Genomic DNA, 16,126 nt, shown 5'->3' with positions numbered 1-16,126 from the left:
TGAGTAAAATATGATTTTTTCTTATCATCTGACACTTGTGAATTCCATGATTATTCTTATTTCTTTTTACCACCTAATTTTTATTGCTTTTGAAAATCCTATATTCACTGTGTAAATAATTGTTTGAAAGCTTTCTTTCCCTGTACATGCGCGCACCCTCCCTCTCCTGACAAACATACAGAGATAAATTGCTCCTCTGTCCATGGGATTCTCCAGGCAAGAATACTGGAGTGGGTTTCCTCTTCCAGGGGATCTTCCTGACCCAGGGATCGAACCCGCATCTCTTATGTCTCCTGTATTGGCAGGCAGATTCTTTAACATAGGTAATTTGATGATTGCATTTTCTCAGTTTTGTAGAAATGCTGAATTTGTCCTTCTTGTTGATGCCATGTATTTTGGGAGGAGGTAAGTGAAAGGGAAATGAAAAATAAGGTCTGACATTATTCTCCAGATCTGAGATTCCCCATGTACCTGTCATCTTTTATCTGATTCCTTTCAATGTTTCTCCTACCTTCCCTGGTTTTGATATTATCTTAGGCTTCTCCCGAATTCTAGTAATTGGATTTGAAGCAAGTCTGTGTATATTCTTGCTTTTTCTAATACAACAATCAAATCTCTAATGGCCTTTTAATGTCAACTTGCTTTCTTCTCAATGATATTTTCTTCTTTTTACCTTACTCTTTTCTTTGATCTTCTAGATTTGGAATTCTTTAAGTTCTATTAAGTTTGTATTTTGAAGCTGTATAGCTTAAAGTGTTTGTAAGTTTTTATCCCATCCCCTGGGGAATGTTTTCTTCCAGAAAGAATTCTTAGTTCCTCACTTTTCTTTTGTTATTTTTCTCCCTCCCTTTCTTCCTCATTATCTTCCTGTTACTAGTTTACCTACCTGCCAGGCTGTCCATTACATTTTGTTCATTTTATAATTGGCTACTCTCTCTGAGTGCCAAAGAACTGATGCTTTCAAACGGTGGTGCTGGAGAAGACTCTTGAGAGTCCCTTGGACTGCAAGGAGATGAAACCAGTCAATCCAAAAGGAAATCAACCTTTGGAAGGACTGATGTTGAAACTGAAGCTGCAACACTTGAGCCTCCAGATGCAAAGAGCTGAGTCATTGGAAAAGACCCTGATGCTGAGAAAGACTGAGGGCAAAAGGAGAAGGGAGTGATAGAGGATATCTCGTCCACCACCGACTCAATGGACATGAGTTTGAGCAAACTCTGGGAGGTAGTGATGCAGCACACACAGGGGAGCCTGGTGTGCTGCAGTCAACGGGGTCACAAAGAGTTGGACATGACTGAGGGACAATAACAACAACTCTGTAGATCTTTGCCTTTCAATAATACTGTTTATGATTTTGCTTTGTTTTGTCTCTGGCCCCTCCTCAAAAACAGCGACAAGACAAAATACTCTGCTTGATTTTTCCATGCCATGTGTACCTGGTGGGTTAATCAGAACAAACGCTCTTGAACCATCTTCTTCCAGGTTGTTGGTCCACACCTTACGGCCTCTTGCTGAGCCGTCGTCAGTGTTGATGAGCCAGGGTGTATGGAAAGGCGCTTCTCTTTTTTTTTCCTGAGGGAATCTCAGCTCAGTGTCTCACTTTTAATCACCGCTAATAGCTATTTTGGCACATATTCAGAGCAGCTCAACGAGGGGCAGAGGACATATTCTGCATTAACTGGATGATGTTAAGTTTCTAGCCCTGCTCTGTTGCTTCAGGACAGAATGGATGGTACCTCGCTCAGAGCCTGCAAGGGGCTGGCTCTTGCAATGCTAAGCGGGGCTGAGTTCCCTGGTTCTGTGCACTGGACTCTGCGCTGAGGGCTTTTCCTTCAGGCTAGAGAAGGGCCGCTGTGGGTCATGTGCCAACTGTGTGGCTGGTGTGATGGTCTGTGTGGTGATTACAGAGTCTGGAAAAAGGAAAAAGTCATAAAAATGTGATTTGGCAGCTCCTTTCAGATGCTTCTGTACGGGCCCCCCAGAAAATTCCCTCCAGGAGTTTCTGTTGTTGGTGATGAGTAAAAAGACAGAATGTATGCAGGGTGGGTTTGCAGCTTCCTATAAACCCCAATTTGAGGGACTTTCCTGTGTCCAGGGCCCAACACTGACTGAAATGGACACCTCTGGGCTTGACAGGGACCTGGGGTCAAGGGGTTCTGATTGGTTTGAAGGGACAGAGCACAAAAGGCATCCTGAAATAACCCCTAGGACAGGAGCTCTGCCTAGAATCTGTCACATAATGGCCAGAAGCTTAGACTTTGGAGATTTGGCTTTAAATCTTGGATTCTCTAGGTGAGTGTATTTTAGCAAATTGATCAGTATTCCTGAAACTCAGTTTTATCAATTAGTAGGATGAGGGGAATGCTATCAATCTGATAGGGTTACTTTGAGGACTCTGTGATTGTGTGTGTGAGTGAGTGTGTGAGTGAGTGTGTGCATGAGTGTGCCCATAAAGCACAGTGCCTGGCTTCAATTACTCAATAAACAACAGCTAATATTGTTTGTCAGGTTGGGACACTTTGTACAATATTCCAGCTTCCTCCAGGGCTGCTTCAGTTTCCCAATACATTTTAATCTTTCTTATTGACAAAACCCCCGATGAAAGCTGTCTTAGTCGTCTCAGGCTGGATAACAAAATACCATCGTCTGGGTGGCTCAAACAACAGAAATTTGTCTTCTTGGTGTTCCAGAGGCTGGAAAGTCCAGGGCGAGGCTCCAACAGGCTGTGTCTCCTGGTGAAGCTCTCTTCCGGGCTGTGGGAGCCAGCATCCTGCTGTGTCCTCTCCTGGTGCAGAGAGATGGCTCTCCCTCTTCTTAGGCCATAGGACTGGTGGGTCAGATTTTCACTCCGATGACCTCATTCCAGCTGAATTAACTCCCGAAGATCCTATCTCCATGTAGCAGTCATGTTGGGGGTCAGGGCACTCACACGTGCATTTTGGGAAGACACAATGCAGTTCCCAGCAAAAGTCAAGCGCTCCTGACAAAAGGCACTCTTGACCATGGCAGAGGGTCGCCCCCAACTCAGAGACCTTGGTTCTGGCTGCCAGGGTGTCCCTTCCTATTTATTATGTGAATCGTCTTCTGTGACTTGCTGGGCAGGGAGAGGAAGACGAGTTCTCAGGACCATGAGATCTGCATATAAAATCATGTTTAAATGCATAACAATAGAACTGGATTTAGGTTCTGTCATCAGTTCCTCTCTCTGGGATGGGGAAATGGAACAGTATGAGATATCTGGTTGGTGGGGCCTCTCCAGTACTCCTTGAAGGCAGAGAGGTAGGAAGACAGGGGTGAGGGGTTCTGAAACCCTGTCATCTAAAGCACGAGGCTGCCCCTGGTCAGTCAGATGGGACTTTATCCATGGTTCTCATGGGAAACTGGCACACGGTCAGTATTTGTGGGATGAATAAATGAACATCCCTGCAGATCTGCTTAGTGTGATTACAAATACCCACTTTTATCAAATCACAGGAAGTCTGGCTTGAACGGTGCTCCTGTTTGACTTGTATGTGAAAAGAGAAGGTGGCCCACGTAGGCAGTATCTTACTATGAAATCTTTGCTTGACTTCATTATAACAGCTGTAAATTAGAAGAAAGGTTTGAATTAAGATGAATATGACTGTCTTTGTCACACTGTATTGTGACTGTTAATGTGTTTGTTTTCTCCCTCCTGTAGTCTGTGAACTCATTGAGGAAAGAAATCTCATTTATCTTTGTATTCCCAGGCCTGGCAAAGTACCTGGCATGTAATAAATGTACGTATTGAATATTTAACTATAAATACTAAATTAAGTTAGCATGACAGTAAATTGGCAATAATGAAATAATGAAGTACCTTTCTATACTTCAAATATCTATTTCCAATAGTAAAATAAAATAAACCTTGTATAAGATGCTTTTATCATAAGATAATTTTGCCCCAAAACAATCCAATAAAAACGATTTCACTTGTGTGAGACCCAGTGTCTGTCCATAGTTAATGAACTCATGAACTTGACTTCATATGGGAAAGCCTTATTTAGCGTGGAGGAATCATTTTGAATGATGCCCTGATAGTAGCGGCAATGGGCAGCCAAAGGGACTAAATTGCTTGTAGGTTCCGGGCCACTGAAGCGAAGCACCTTCGACAAGATGATCTGTCATCCCATCAGGCTTTGTTGTGACAGCCGCAGACAATGATAACGTCGAGTCTGGCATTGAAATGTTCTAATTTGATCCCAAAATGAATTCTTGTACTTGTTATCCATGAAAAATGAGATATATAAGAAGGCAGTAGCCCTTCAATCAAAGTTTCCAGAGTGTGCAGCCTAGTGAGGACCTGCTGAGAGTGGGCGGTGCACATTGTCAACAAGTTCCTGTAGGGATTAGCCTGGGACCTGGGCGATGAGTCTAAGCTGGAAAATAGATTCTTTTTTTTAAAATATTTTGAAGGTAAGGGATGGAATAATAAATGCCTCACAACCGTTTCCTTTTATAATGTTAGGCTATATTTCCTACTATGGAAACTACTTCAATGGATTGCAACTCCTTGAGAAAAATAGATCATTCTGACTAAATATGCAGAGCCTGCCATATTTAGCAAGAGGTAAATATTTTAAAATCTCTAAATGGATTTGCTGGCAGCAAAATGCTGCTTTAATTTAACTTAGCCATACACTGGCTTAATTAAGGTCAATTTATCACCAGAGCATTCTGCTACCAGGACCCAGACCAAGAGCTTAGGGGAAATTAAAGAAGGGAAGCAGTGATGCTGAAGCTGATGGGACACTGCCTTCCACACCAGCAGCAGCATTCCCAGAATTTCAGGTTGGGATCAAGAGCTGGTCTGCAGGGGGAATGCCTGCCTCTGCTGCTGCTGCTGCTGCTAAGTCGCTTCAGTCGTGTCCGACTCTGTGCGACCCCATAGATGGCAGCCCACTGGGCTCTTCTGTCCCTGGATTCTCCAGGAAAGAACACTGGAGTGGGTTGCCATTCCTTCTCCAGTGCCTGAAAGTGAAAAGTGAAAGTGAAGTCACTCAGTCGTGCCTGACTCTTAGCGACCCCATGGACTGGAGCCCACCAGGCTCTTCCATCCATGCCTGCCTCTAGGAGGTGCTAAAGGCAGCTAAACTCACAGCTGCCACCCTGGGTCCATTTATGTCCTGGAGGGACTAATTATTGTCAGCTCTGCAGTGGCTCAGTCTTATAGACCCCTGCTAACATGGGAGACTCAGGTTCAATCCCTGGGTTGGGAAGGTCCCTTGGAGAAGGGCATGGCAACCCATTCCAGTATTCTTGCCTGGGAAATCCCATAGACAGAGGAGCCTGGTAAGGTACAGTCCATGGGGTCAAAAAGCGTTGGACACGACTGAGTGATATATTTGGATTTTAGATTTTTTTGGATCCAGCAAATTCTATTAAGTGAGGAAGAGAGCCCAGTATCCGTACAACCTGCTAGCAACAGGGAATATAGATCTTGGATTGACATAATCCTATTCCTTTATGTCAGCAAAGACACACGTCCATCAAAGCCAGTTTATACAATGAGAAGTAGAAGAGATTTTCTGGTGGCCAAAGCTCAGTATTCCCAGATAAATCTCACTAAACAAAACTCCTTTGTGTTTTTCCATTAAGAACACAGAAATCAAACCGTCCTTGATTGATGTGGGTAGTGTCTGGGTAAGGCATGACAAGATCTCCTTCCATCAAACAAAGGTTGTCTGAAGCAGACTGTCCACTAGATTTATCACGCACACTCAGAGGAAACAAACAATTATTTCCTATAATACGCTCCTTTCAGAATGAAATCTAAGCATCTAGGAGCTGCCATCCAGCCCAGTTGTTTTCACCACAGCCTGGGCCAGAGGAGGAACAAATTGCACATCTTCTAATGACTCTGGTCATGGTAGCTAGTATTTTATGTGTTAAAAATACATTTGCAAAGTGAAAAACTAACAACCCGATGCCCTGAGACCAAGATACCTTCCTTACGAGGACAAACCATACCCCCAGATGACTTTGCAGATGGGAGCCTGTGATGCATAATTTGGATCCATCTCCAGTGAATACTCCTCCACTCTGTCCCATAATATAATTAACATTGCAGGTCTCCTGGCTCTTTTTAAGAGAATTAGAAGCCATGAGTCATCTGGACATCATCAGAACGAGCTCTCCTAATGCACACTGAGTCAATCACAGAGATTGCTATCTGGCAGCATTCCGAGATAGCAAGACCTGAAAGCCATCATTTAATCTGATTTAGGGCCTCTTAAAATATTCTTCCAACTTGACTAAACATTGTTCTGGTAAAAAAGATGGAGAATTATTTTAAGAGCCTGCCAAGGGCTGAGCTGTCTTAGCTGTTATTGATTCTTTTTTAAGTAATTGCATTTAATTTGGAAACCTATGGACAAACAAGCTAATGAAGAAATATGACTATGCTAATTAGAATGAATGTATAGCACAAAGATCCTATAAAACAGGGATCTTTGCATAGACGTACTGTTGTTCTGTTTGGTGTTCTTAACAGCAGGACTTAGTCTATTAGTCTGTGCTGTTGTTGATTAGTTGCTCAGTCGTGTCTGACTCTCTTTGATCCCATGGACTGCAGCACACCAGGCTTCCCTGTCCTTCAGAATCTCCTGGAGTTTGCTCAAATTCATGTCCACTGAGTCGGTGATGCCATCCAACCATCTCATTCTCTGTCATCCCCTTCTCCTCCTGTCTTCAATCTTTCCCAGCATCAGGGTCTTTTCTAGTGAGTCGAATCTTCCCATCAGGTGGCCAAAGTATTGGAGCTTCAGCTTCAGCATCAGTCCTTCCAATGAATATTCAGTGTTGATTTCCTTTAGGATTGACAGATTTGATCTCCTTGCTGTCCAAGGGACTCCCAAGAGTCTTCTCCAGCACCACAGTTCAAAGGCCTCAATTCTTTAACCCTAAGCCTTCTTTATGGTCCAACTCTCACATCCATACATGACTACTGGAAAAACCATAGCTTTGACTAGATAGATTTTTGTCAGCAAAGTAATGTCTCTGCTTTTTAATATGCTGTATAGGTTTGTCATAGTTTTTCTTCATCTTTGAGTTTCTTGTCTGCATCACCATCTGCAGTGATTTTGGAACCCAAGAAATAAAGTCTGTCACTGTTTCCATTGTTTCTCCATCTATATTCCATGAAGTGATGGGACCGGATGCCATGATCTTAATTTTTTGAATGTTGAGTTTTAAGCCAGCTTTTTCACTCTCCTCTTTCACTTTCATCAAGGGGCTATTTAGTTCCTCTTCACTTTCTGCCATAAGGGTAGTGTCATCTGTATATCTGAGGTTATTGATATTTCTCCCATCAATCTTGTTTCCAGCTTGAGCTTCATCCAGCCTAGCATTTCATATGATGTACTCTGCATATAAGTTAAATAAGCAGGGTGACAGTGTACAGCTTTGAAGTACTCCTTTCCCAGTTTTGAACCAGTCCATTGTTCCATGTCCCGTTCTAACTGTTCCTTCTTGATTTCCATACAGGTTTCTCAGGAGGTAGATAAGGTGGTCTGGTATTCCCATCTCTTTAAGAATTTTCCACAGTTTGTTGTGATCTACACAGTCAAAGGCTTTAGTGTAGTCAGTGAAGCAGAATTAGATGTTTTTCTGGAATTCTCTTGCTTCTTCTATGATCCAATGGATGTTGGCAATTTGATCTCTGGTTCCCCTTCCTTTTCTAAAACTAGCTTGTACACCTGGAAGTTCTCAGTTCACTTACTATTGAAGCCTAGCTTGAAGAATTTTGAGCATGACCTTGCTAGCCAGTGAAATGCGTGCAATTGTGTGGTAGTTTGAACATTCTTTGGCATTGTCCTTCTTTGGGATTGGAATGAAAACTGACCTTTTCCAGTCCTGTGGCCACTGCTGAATTTTCCAAATTTGCCTGCATAGTGAGTGCAGCACTTTAACAATGTCATCTTTTAGGGTTTGAAATAGCTCAGCTGGGATTCCATCACCTCCACTAGCTTTGTTTGTAGTGATGCTTCCTAGTTGATATAGGGACATTTAAAAAAAATTATTAGAAAATAATTGCTTTACAATGTTGAGTTGGTTTCTCCTATACACCAGCATGAATCAGCCACAGGTGTACATTTGTCCCCTCCCTCTTGAACCTCCCTTCTATCTCCCACCCCATCCTACCCCTTCAAGTTGTCACAGAGCACTGGGTTCATGTACCCCAGTGTTTGTTATGGCACTTGTTTTTACAATAGTTAAGGCAGCCTAGAGGTCCATTGGCAGATGAATGGATATGGAAATTGTGGTGCATATATACAATGCAATATTACTCAGCTTTAAAAAGAATATATTTATGGGGGCATTTTTTATGACAATTTTAGTAACAAAGAAAAAAAAACCTTTAAAAAAATTTTCTGGCTGCATGATGTGGCATGCATGGGCATTGAACCCATGCCCCCTGCACTAGAAGTGCAGAGTCTTAACCACCAGACCTCCAGGGAAGTCCCGGAAAATAAAATCTTAATAGTTATCACAGTAGTGTTCTAAGAGGTTATAAAAATTAGCCCACCAAAGTGGTAGTAGCCTTTCAAAATAGAAAGTTGGTGTAAATGTATGGTGTTATTTAATACTTGGAATGATAGCTCAGTTGGTAAAGAATCTGCCTGCAATGCAGGAGACCCCAGTTTGATTTCTGGGTTGGGAAGATCCCCTGGAGAAGGGAAAGGCTACCCACTCCAGTATTTTGGCCTGCAGAATTCCATGGACTGTATAGTCAGTCCATGGGGGTGCAAAGAGTCAGACGTGACTGAATGACGTTCACTTGGAATTTTTCTGGTGTGGTGCTGTATCCTTTAGTTTTTGGGTCATATTCAGTTCAGTTCAATTGCTCAGTCATGTCCGACTCTTTGCCATCCCATGAATCGCAGCACAGCAGGCCTCCCTGTCCATCACCATCTCCCAGAGTTCACTCAAACTCACATCCATCGAGTTGGTGATGCCATCCAGCCATCTCATCCTCTGTCGTCCCCCTTTCCTCCTGCCCCCAATCCCTTCCAGCATCAGTCTTTTCCAATGAGTCAACTCTTCTCATGAGGTGGCCAAAGTACTGGAGTTTCAGCTTTAGCATCATTCCTTCCAAAGAACACCCATTTACCCCGTTTTAAGTGATTCCTAAATTGAAGAGATATAAAATGATAGCAGTATGGCTCATGATTAGTTTTGGTGGAACAGCCTATGGCCGTACATTAATAAAACTCTTAAACAAGGATGAAAGGTAGCAAAATGAATCAAGATCCCAAGTTTTGTTAAGAAATGGTCATGCTATTCTAGATTCCTCAGCTTGCACTAATGGTGTTTTTTAATGCTCATTGGGATTCTTAGTAGAACTTGTAAACCAGTATCTTTGGACAAAAGATTATGGTTTCAGTTTGTAATTCAATAGCCATTTATTGAGGATTTACTATGTGCAATTTTCCTAGCCATTCCCCCTGCAGATTCCTCTCTATGGATCCCACACAGTCAGGTTTGACTCTGTCCTCCACTGGGAAGATCATTGTCACCTGCAAGCAGAAGCCACAGAAGGAGCTTGTGTTAAAAAGTGACTCATAGCTCAACAGAACTTTTACTAGAAGGGGATGTCAGAGGATGAAATGGTTGGATGGCATCTCTGACTCAATGGACATGAGTTTGAGCAAAGTCCAGGAGATACTGAAGGACAGGGAAGCCTGGCATACTGCAGCCCATGGGGTCACAAAGAGTCGGACATGACTTAGTGACTGAACAACAACAACAGTAAAGACATTCATGAAGAAGAGGGGCCATAACGTCTATATTTGAACACCTTACCTATCGATACATTTGATATTCTTTTTTGAGAAAAGAAGAACAGATGCCAAACCTACAAGCTCTTTCCCACTAGCTTTTGGGCAAGAGCAGAGACCTGATGTCAACAAGGAAATTTGGGGGAGGAGATGAGGGGGACAGTAGAATAATCATGTCAGAAGACTGGCAAGACCACCAAGCATTGAGTTGTAAGATGAACACTTTTGGAGAAAACATGATTGATATTTTTGTTTTAGCCAATTCTATTTCTAATTGTGTCTGTGCTAACACGACTGTGCTCAGTCGTGTCCAACTCTTTGCAACCCCATGGATTGTAGCCCACCAGTCTCCTCTGTCCATGGAATTCTCCAGGAAAGAATACTGGAACATTGCCATTTCCTTTTCCAGGGGATCTGAGTTGAGATTGAACCTGCATCTCCTGTGCCTTCTGCATTGCACAAAAATTCTTTTCTGCTGAGCCACTAGTCTATTTTTTTTTTCAGGCTTAATCCTTAGATTGAACACACAAATTTCCTTCCTCCCTTTCTATTTACAGAAGTTATTAAACAAGACTAAGTTTTCATTGTCGGAAATAGAAATACCTGGATTGAAAACTCTTATGATGAAAATTCACATAAAATTTGAACATTAAACTTGGAACAGGACATTGAAATGTTGCTGAGCTCCAGTTGATGATGGAATCATTTGAACCTTGAATGTGATTCATTTTTAGATGATTTATTTGACTACTATAAAATAGACATATACACACAAACACCAATTTCTAGCTGGAAGGGAACTTAGGAATTTAATCTAAAACACCTTATTTCAAGAGATTGAGGCCCAAGGAATTAAGTGACTTGCTAAGCCACATTGCTGTTTGTTTAGTCCCGTTGCAAGACTGAGACCCAAGACTTCTGTGTCCTGTCCAACGTCCTCTGTTTGATATCCATTTCCTATTCCCTTAATAGATAACAATATGTGACCGATAGCCACATTTCGAATTAAAATCAGCTAGAAACTTGGGAACTTCTCTGGCAGCCTAGTTCTTAAGACTTCACCTTCCAATGCAGAGGGTGTGGATTCAATCCCTAATCAGGAAGCTAAGATCCCATATATCTCCTAGCCAAAAAACCCAAAACAGAAGCAATATTGTAAAAAATTCAATAAAGGCTTTAAAAATGGTCTACATCAAAAAAAAAAAAATCTTAAAAAACATCAACTAGAAACTTAACAAGTAATTGGGTAGAATGGTGATTTTCAGAAATTCCTGTGGGTCTTCTAAAAACATGCATGCCCCCCCCCCAGGAGTCCACCTCAGAGTTCTGGCCCAAAATGGTCAAGAAGGCTCACTGTAATTGCTATTTTTAGACAGTTAGCTTGAAGTTAAGATTGGGAGCCAGTGGCCAGAGCATGCAGAGTTCCTGTGGTTCTAGCAATTATGAAAACTGAGCAATGTATGTACACATTTCTTTATATAAAGCAAGTTACATGGCTAATGAGGTTGCAGAGATCATTCAGTTACATTGAAAAGAAAGAATACCACACTCAAATAGTGTTGAAGAAGCAAGTTAGTGTGATTAGTTATATGGGTACTCAGCATTGTATCTATGCAGATGTGTTCTGTGCAGGTTCCTTCATACATGGGGATCCCTGAATGTAGTAAGGTGTAAATAATTAAAATTTTTTTTCTTTGTTTTTGAGTCTTAAATTTTTTTTAATTGGTGGAAAATTGCTTTACAATTCTCTACTGGTTTCTGCCATACAACTCAAATCAGTTGTAATTATAAATATATCCCTTATATCCCTCCCTTCCCTGCATTGCACCCTTCTAGGTCATCATAGAGCACCAGGCTGAGCTCTCTGTGTTATTTAGCAACTTCTTATCAGCTATCTATTTTACACATGATAGTGTGTGTACGTCAATGCTACTTTCTCAGTTCATCCTGCCATCACCTTCCCCTGCTGTGTCCACAAGTCTGTTTTCTACTAGGTTCATCAGCACCATTTTTCTAGATTCCATATGTATGCATTAATATATGATACTTGTTTTCGTCTTTCTGACTTCACTTTAAGTATAAGAGGCTCTAGGTTCATCTACGTCACTACAACTGACTCAGATCCATTCCTTTTTATGACTCAGTAATATTCCATTGTATTAATGTACCACAACTTCTTTATCCACTATGTTGATGAACATCTTGATTGCTTCCATGTTCTGGTTATTGTAAATACTGCTTCAGTGAACATTGGGGTACATGTGTCTTTCAGAATTGTGGTTTTCTCAGAGTATATGCCCAGTAGTGGGATTAGGGTTACCTGATAGATTTATTAAATATTCCTAAGTATTATAAGGGAAGTGAGGTGGCAGTCTTTGTAAATATTTCTTTCACCAGTACTGTGAGCACTGAGGAGCCTGGGCCTCTTGGCAGAACTGTCCGTGGTGCTGAAAACATTTGCATTGACATCTTCTATGTGTCCCCCCTTCACTCCCTTTCCCTTCAGAGGAACACCTGGAGCAGGTACTGAAACTGGAATAAATAACAACATTAATTCCTGGCCCCAAATCACCAAGCACTTAACTTTTACCCAGAAAATACTTAGGAAGTTGTCTGATTTCTTTTTTGGAACAGGAAGGGTGGTTAATAGTGATAGCTGCAGAAAACGAAAGGGGATAGGATGTATAAGTCTGTCTCTGTGTGGTGTTTACTCCCATTTCAGCAGGAAAGGCCCTGAGAGACCACATGGGCTGGAGGGAGGAGTCCTGCTGCTCTGAGAAGCAGCTGACAAGGTCCATAGATATGACCTTCTCTATAGAGCATCTGACCAAACTTTGGGATTGGAGGTGGGAGCACCAGCAGCCCTGAGTAGCTCACAGTTCACAACTAGAGCAGCAGGCCTACCCATGGGTGCCTGTCTTCCCCCTCACCCTTCTCCTCATCTCTTCCACCACCTGCCCACCATCACTAATTGGGCCCTTTAGCTCGAATGTTATTTAAAGGGGGCTTTCCAGTTATCTCCTCTTTTTCCTTTGGTACTTAGGATTTTCTTGAGAATAACAGGTATTTCTAACTCAGTGCCAGCAGAGGACCTGTGGCCTCTGCCCTACATCAGAGCCAGCCAGATGCAGACACCAGAGACAAATGCTGCTCTGGTCTGGAGTGTGCTTGGTGGGACATGTCATCAAAGAAGGATGACATAACAACTGTTCGGGCATTAGCTCTGTTCAGGTCTGGGTGGGGAGGCCTATTCTCCCTTTAGGAATTATTGTGACAGCCCAAACCTAAAAAAGATTGCAAATAAAATATGGTTTTCAGCCGGTGGAGAATAACAATTTGATTGCTCATCTATTGCCCCCAGCCTCTGAGTCTGCTGGGTGACTGCCTAAGCTCCAGGCCACAGATGTTTCTCTGAATGATTTGACGAAGCCAAGTTATGCTGCTTCTTCTGTGAAAATAAATATTGGTGGGGTTTCAGGATGTGCAATAGCTGTAAGATTAGATCCGAAGGAAAGGTTGTAAGATTGGCATGAAATAGCAATTGCAATAAATGATGTCTTAAGAAGTTGTGGATTTATTTTCCAGCAGATGTCCTTAATTCAGAAGACTTGGGGATAGCAAACAGAAAGTCTAGTTGCTGGTACCAGAGATTTATTTGCAAATGAAATAGTTTCCTAAATGTTTATCCAGAAATTAATATTTAACATATCATTGCTTTTGATAGCTGTTGATCTCTGAGGGCAGATAAAATAATGAAAATGATGATTCAGGAACTGTTTTTATGGGAATGCTTTAATGAAGTAGTTCAAGGTCTGAACAGCTGGTAAAGAATCTGCCTGCTATGTGGGAGACCTGGGTTTGATCCCTGGGCTGGGAAGATCCCCTGGAGAAGGGAAAGGCTACCCACTCCAGTATTCTGGCCTGGAGAATTCCATGGGTTGCATAATCCATGGGGTTGTAAGGAGTTGGACATGACTGAGCAACTTTCACTCACTTCAAGGTCTGGAGGCTGGAAGTAGATGGGACTGAACGTCTGCCTGCCCCTAGTAGAGGGCAGAGCATGGAAATGACCAGGTTTCTGGGTCATTTGTGTGTGGACTGGCCATGCTGTACATAGAATAACAGTGGTGGTCAAGCACTATGTTGGTACAACTTGTTTGTCCCAAGTCTGTCTCACATCCATTCATTTCAGTCTGCATTTATCAAGTGCTGACTTTTTCTGGGCATGCATCTGTGAAAGGGTGAAACTGAGTTACTCCAGGTGAGGAAGCTTTACTCTATTCTGTGATATTTATTATTCAAATCAATTCAGTTCAGTTGCTCAGTCATGTCCAACTCTTTGCAACCCCACAGACTGCAGCATGCCAGGCCTCCCTGTCCATCATCAACTCCTGGAGCTTACTCAAACTTCATTGAGTCAGTGATGCCATCCAACCATCTCATCCTCTGTCGTACCCTTCTCCTCTTGCCTTCAATCTTTCTCAGCATCAGGGTCTTTTCAAATGAGTGAGTTCTTTGCATCAGATGGCCAAAGTATTGGAGTTTCAGCCTCACCATCAGTCCTTCCAATGAATATTCAGGACTGATTTCCTTTTGACTGGTTTGATCTCCTTGCAGTCCAAGGCACTCTCAAGAGTTTTCTCCAATACCATGGTAGATGGAGGGGTCATGGTGGAGAGTTCTGACAAAGCGTGGTCCACTGGAGAAGGGAATGGCAAACCACTTCAGTATTCTTGCCTTGAGAACCCCATGAACTTATTATTATTGGAAACCAAACTAACAGTGCTCTAAGATGTTGTCCCTTTATTTGGGAATTGTACCTCTAGCCAAGAAGTAGTAATTACCCATTTTCAGAAAAACCTAATGTTGTGTTTGAGCTTGGCACAGTGGTGAATAAAATTTAATTTTCATGTCAGAGAACAAGAAAAGTAAAACACTGAGCATACATAAATGCTACCTTGCTCACTCTAAAAGGTAAAATTAGCAACTATGTTTACTTGTAATCCACTATACTGCTGTGGATTAAACTTGTATAATCTAAAACTTTATTTATTGGATTGCCTGGCACTTGTGGTAAAGGACCCGCCTGCCAATGCAAGAGATGTAAGAGACAAGGATTTGATCCCTGAGTTGGGAAGATCCCCTGGAGGAGGGCATGGCGACCGTCTCCCATATTCTTGCCTGGAGAATCTCATGGACGGAAGGGCCTGGCAGGCTATAGTCTATGGGGTCACAAGGAGTTGGACACAACTGAAGAGACTTAGCACACCAAACATTAGTCACTTTAATGCACGCACTAGTATTAGACTCCACTATTGATAGTTGTCAGAGATACAGCTGAAGGTTAGAAACTAGAGAAGCTTAAGGAGTTGTGGTAAAGCGACAACCATCACTGAGGGTAGATGGCTGCCACCCATGTGTATTTAAAAATGCAAGCACTAGTTCTCAGTCACCTTAAGGAAAGACACCCCTTACCAAACTATTAAGTCATTTTATTCATAGCACTAATTATACTTGATATCATTCTGTGTATTTGTTTATGGTGTTTCTCTCCTCGTTGGATTATAAGCTCCAGGAGTGAAGGTTCTTGCCTCTCTTTTTTGTATTTCAATATCATTTGACTATCACTTGGCTATTACCTATATTGCCAATAACACTGTGCAGCGTCACCCCCAGACTCAGTGGATTAACCTGTGGCCCTTTATCCTCACAGGTCGGCAGGTCAGTGAGGAGGTCATGTCTTCAGGCCGTGGTGTTGGGGTGGTCTTCCCTATGGTGAAGTTCTGCAGGTCCAGTTCTCGCTCGTGTTCATCATCCTCCTTCTGGAACTTGCGTTTCTTATGGCAATGTAGGGACTACAGGGCAAGCAAGCCTCTTAAGACCTATGATCAGAATGGGCACTTTGTCCTCCACCCAACACCTTAGCCAAACCTAGTCATGAAGACTAACGTAAAGTCAAGGAGTGGAAAGGACAAAGTGCCCACGATGAAGCCACAGCAAGGGTGTGGATGACAGGCATGGAGAAAACTGCATCAGTTCTCTCAGTTCTCTGCTCCTCCCTCTACCATAACTTTGCAGGGAGATTTTGAATCTTCTCTCACCCAGAAGTGGAGTGTGTTTATCTACTCTTTGAATCTATGTTAGATTTCTAATTTGAGTTGGCAAAAAGAACATGCTGGATTGCAATGTGCCAGTTTCAAGCCTAGACCTCAGTGGGCTTTGAAGTCTTACTCTCTCTTGGAACCCTGCTACAGCCATATCAATAGGTCTGAACCAACCTGCTGCACAATGAAAGACACGAGGCTCCATCATCACTCAGTAGGCAATGC

This window comes from Bos grunniens, chromosome 11, assembly GCF_055505025.1.
Source record: "Bos grunniens cultivar Pamir isolate PY7600 chromosome 11, Bosgru_T2T1.0, whole genome shotgun sequence".
Lineage (NCBI taxonomy): Eukaryota > Metazoa > Chordata > Mammalia > Artiodactyla > Bovidae > Bos > Bos grunniens.
The sequence above is the reverse complement of the archived record's forward strand: the minus strand, read 5'-3'. Positions refer to the sequence as shown.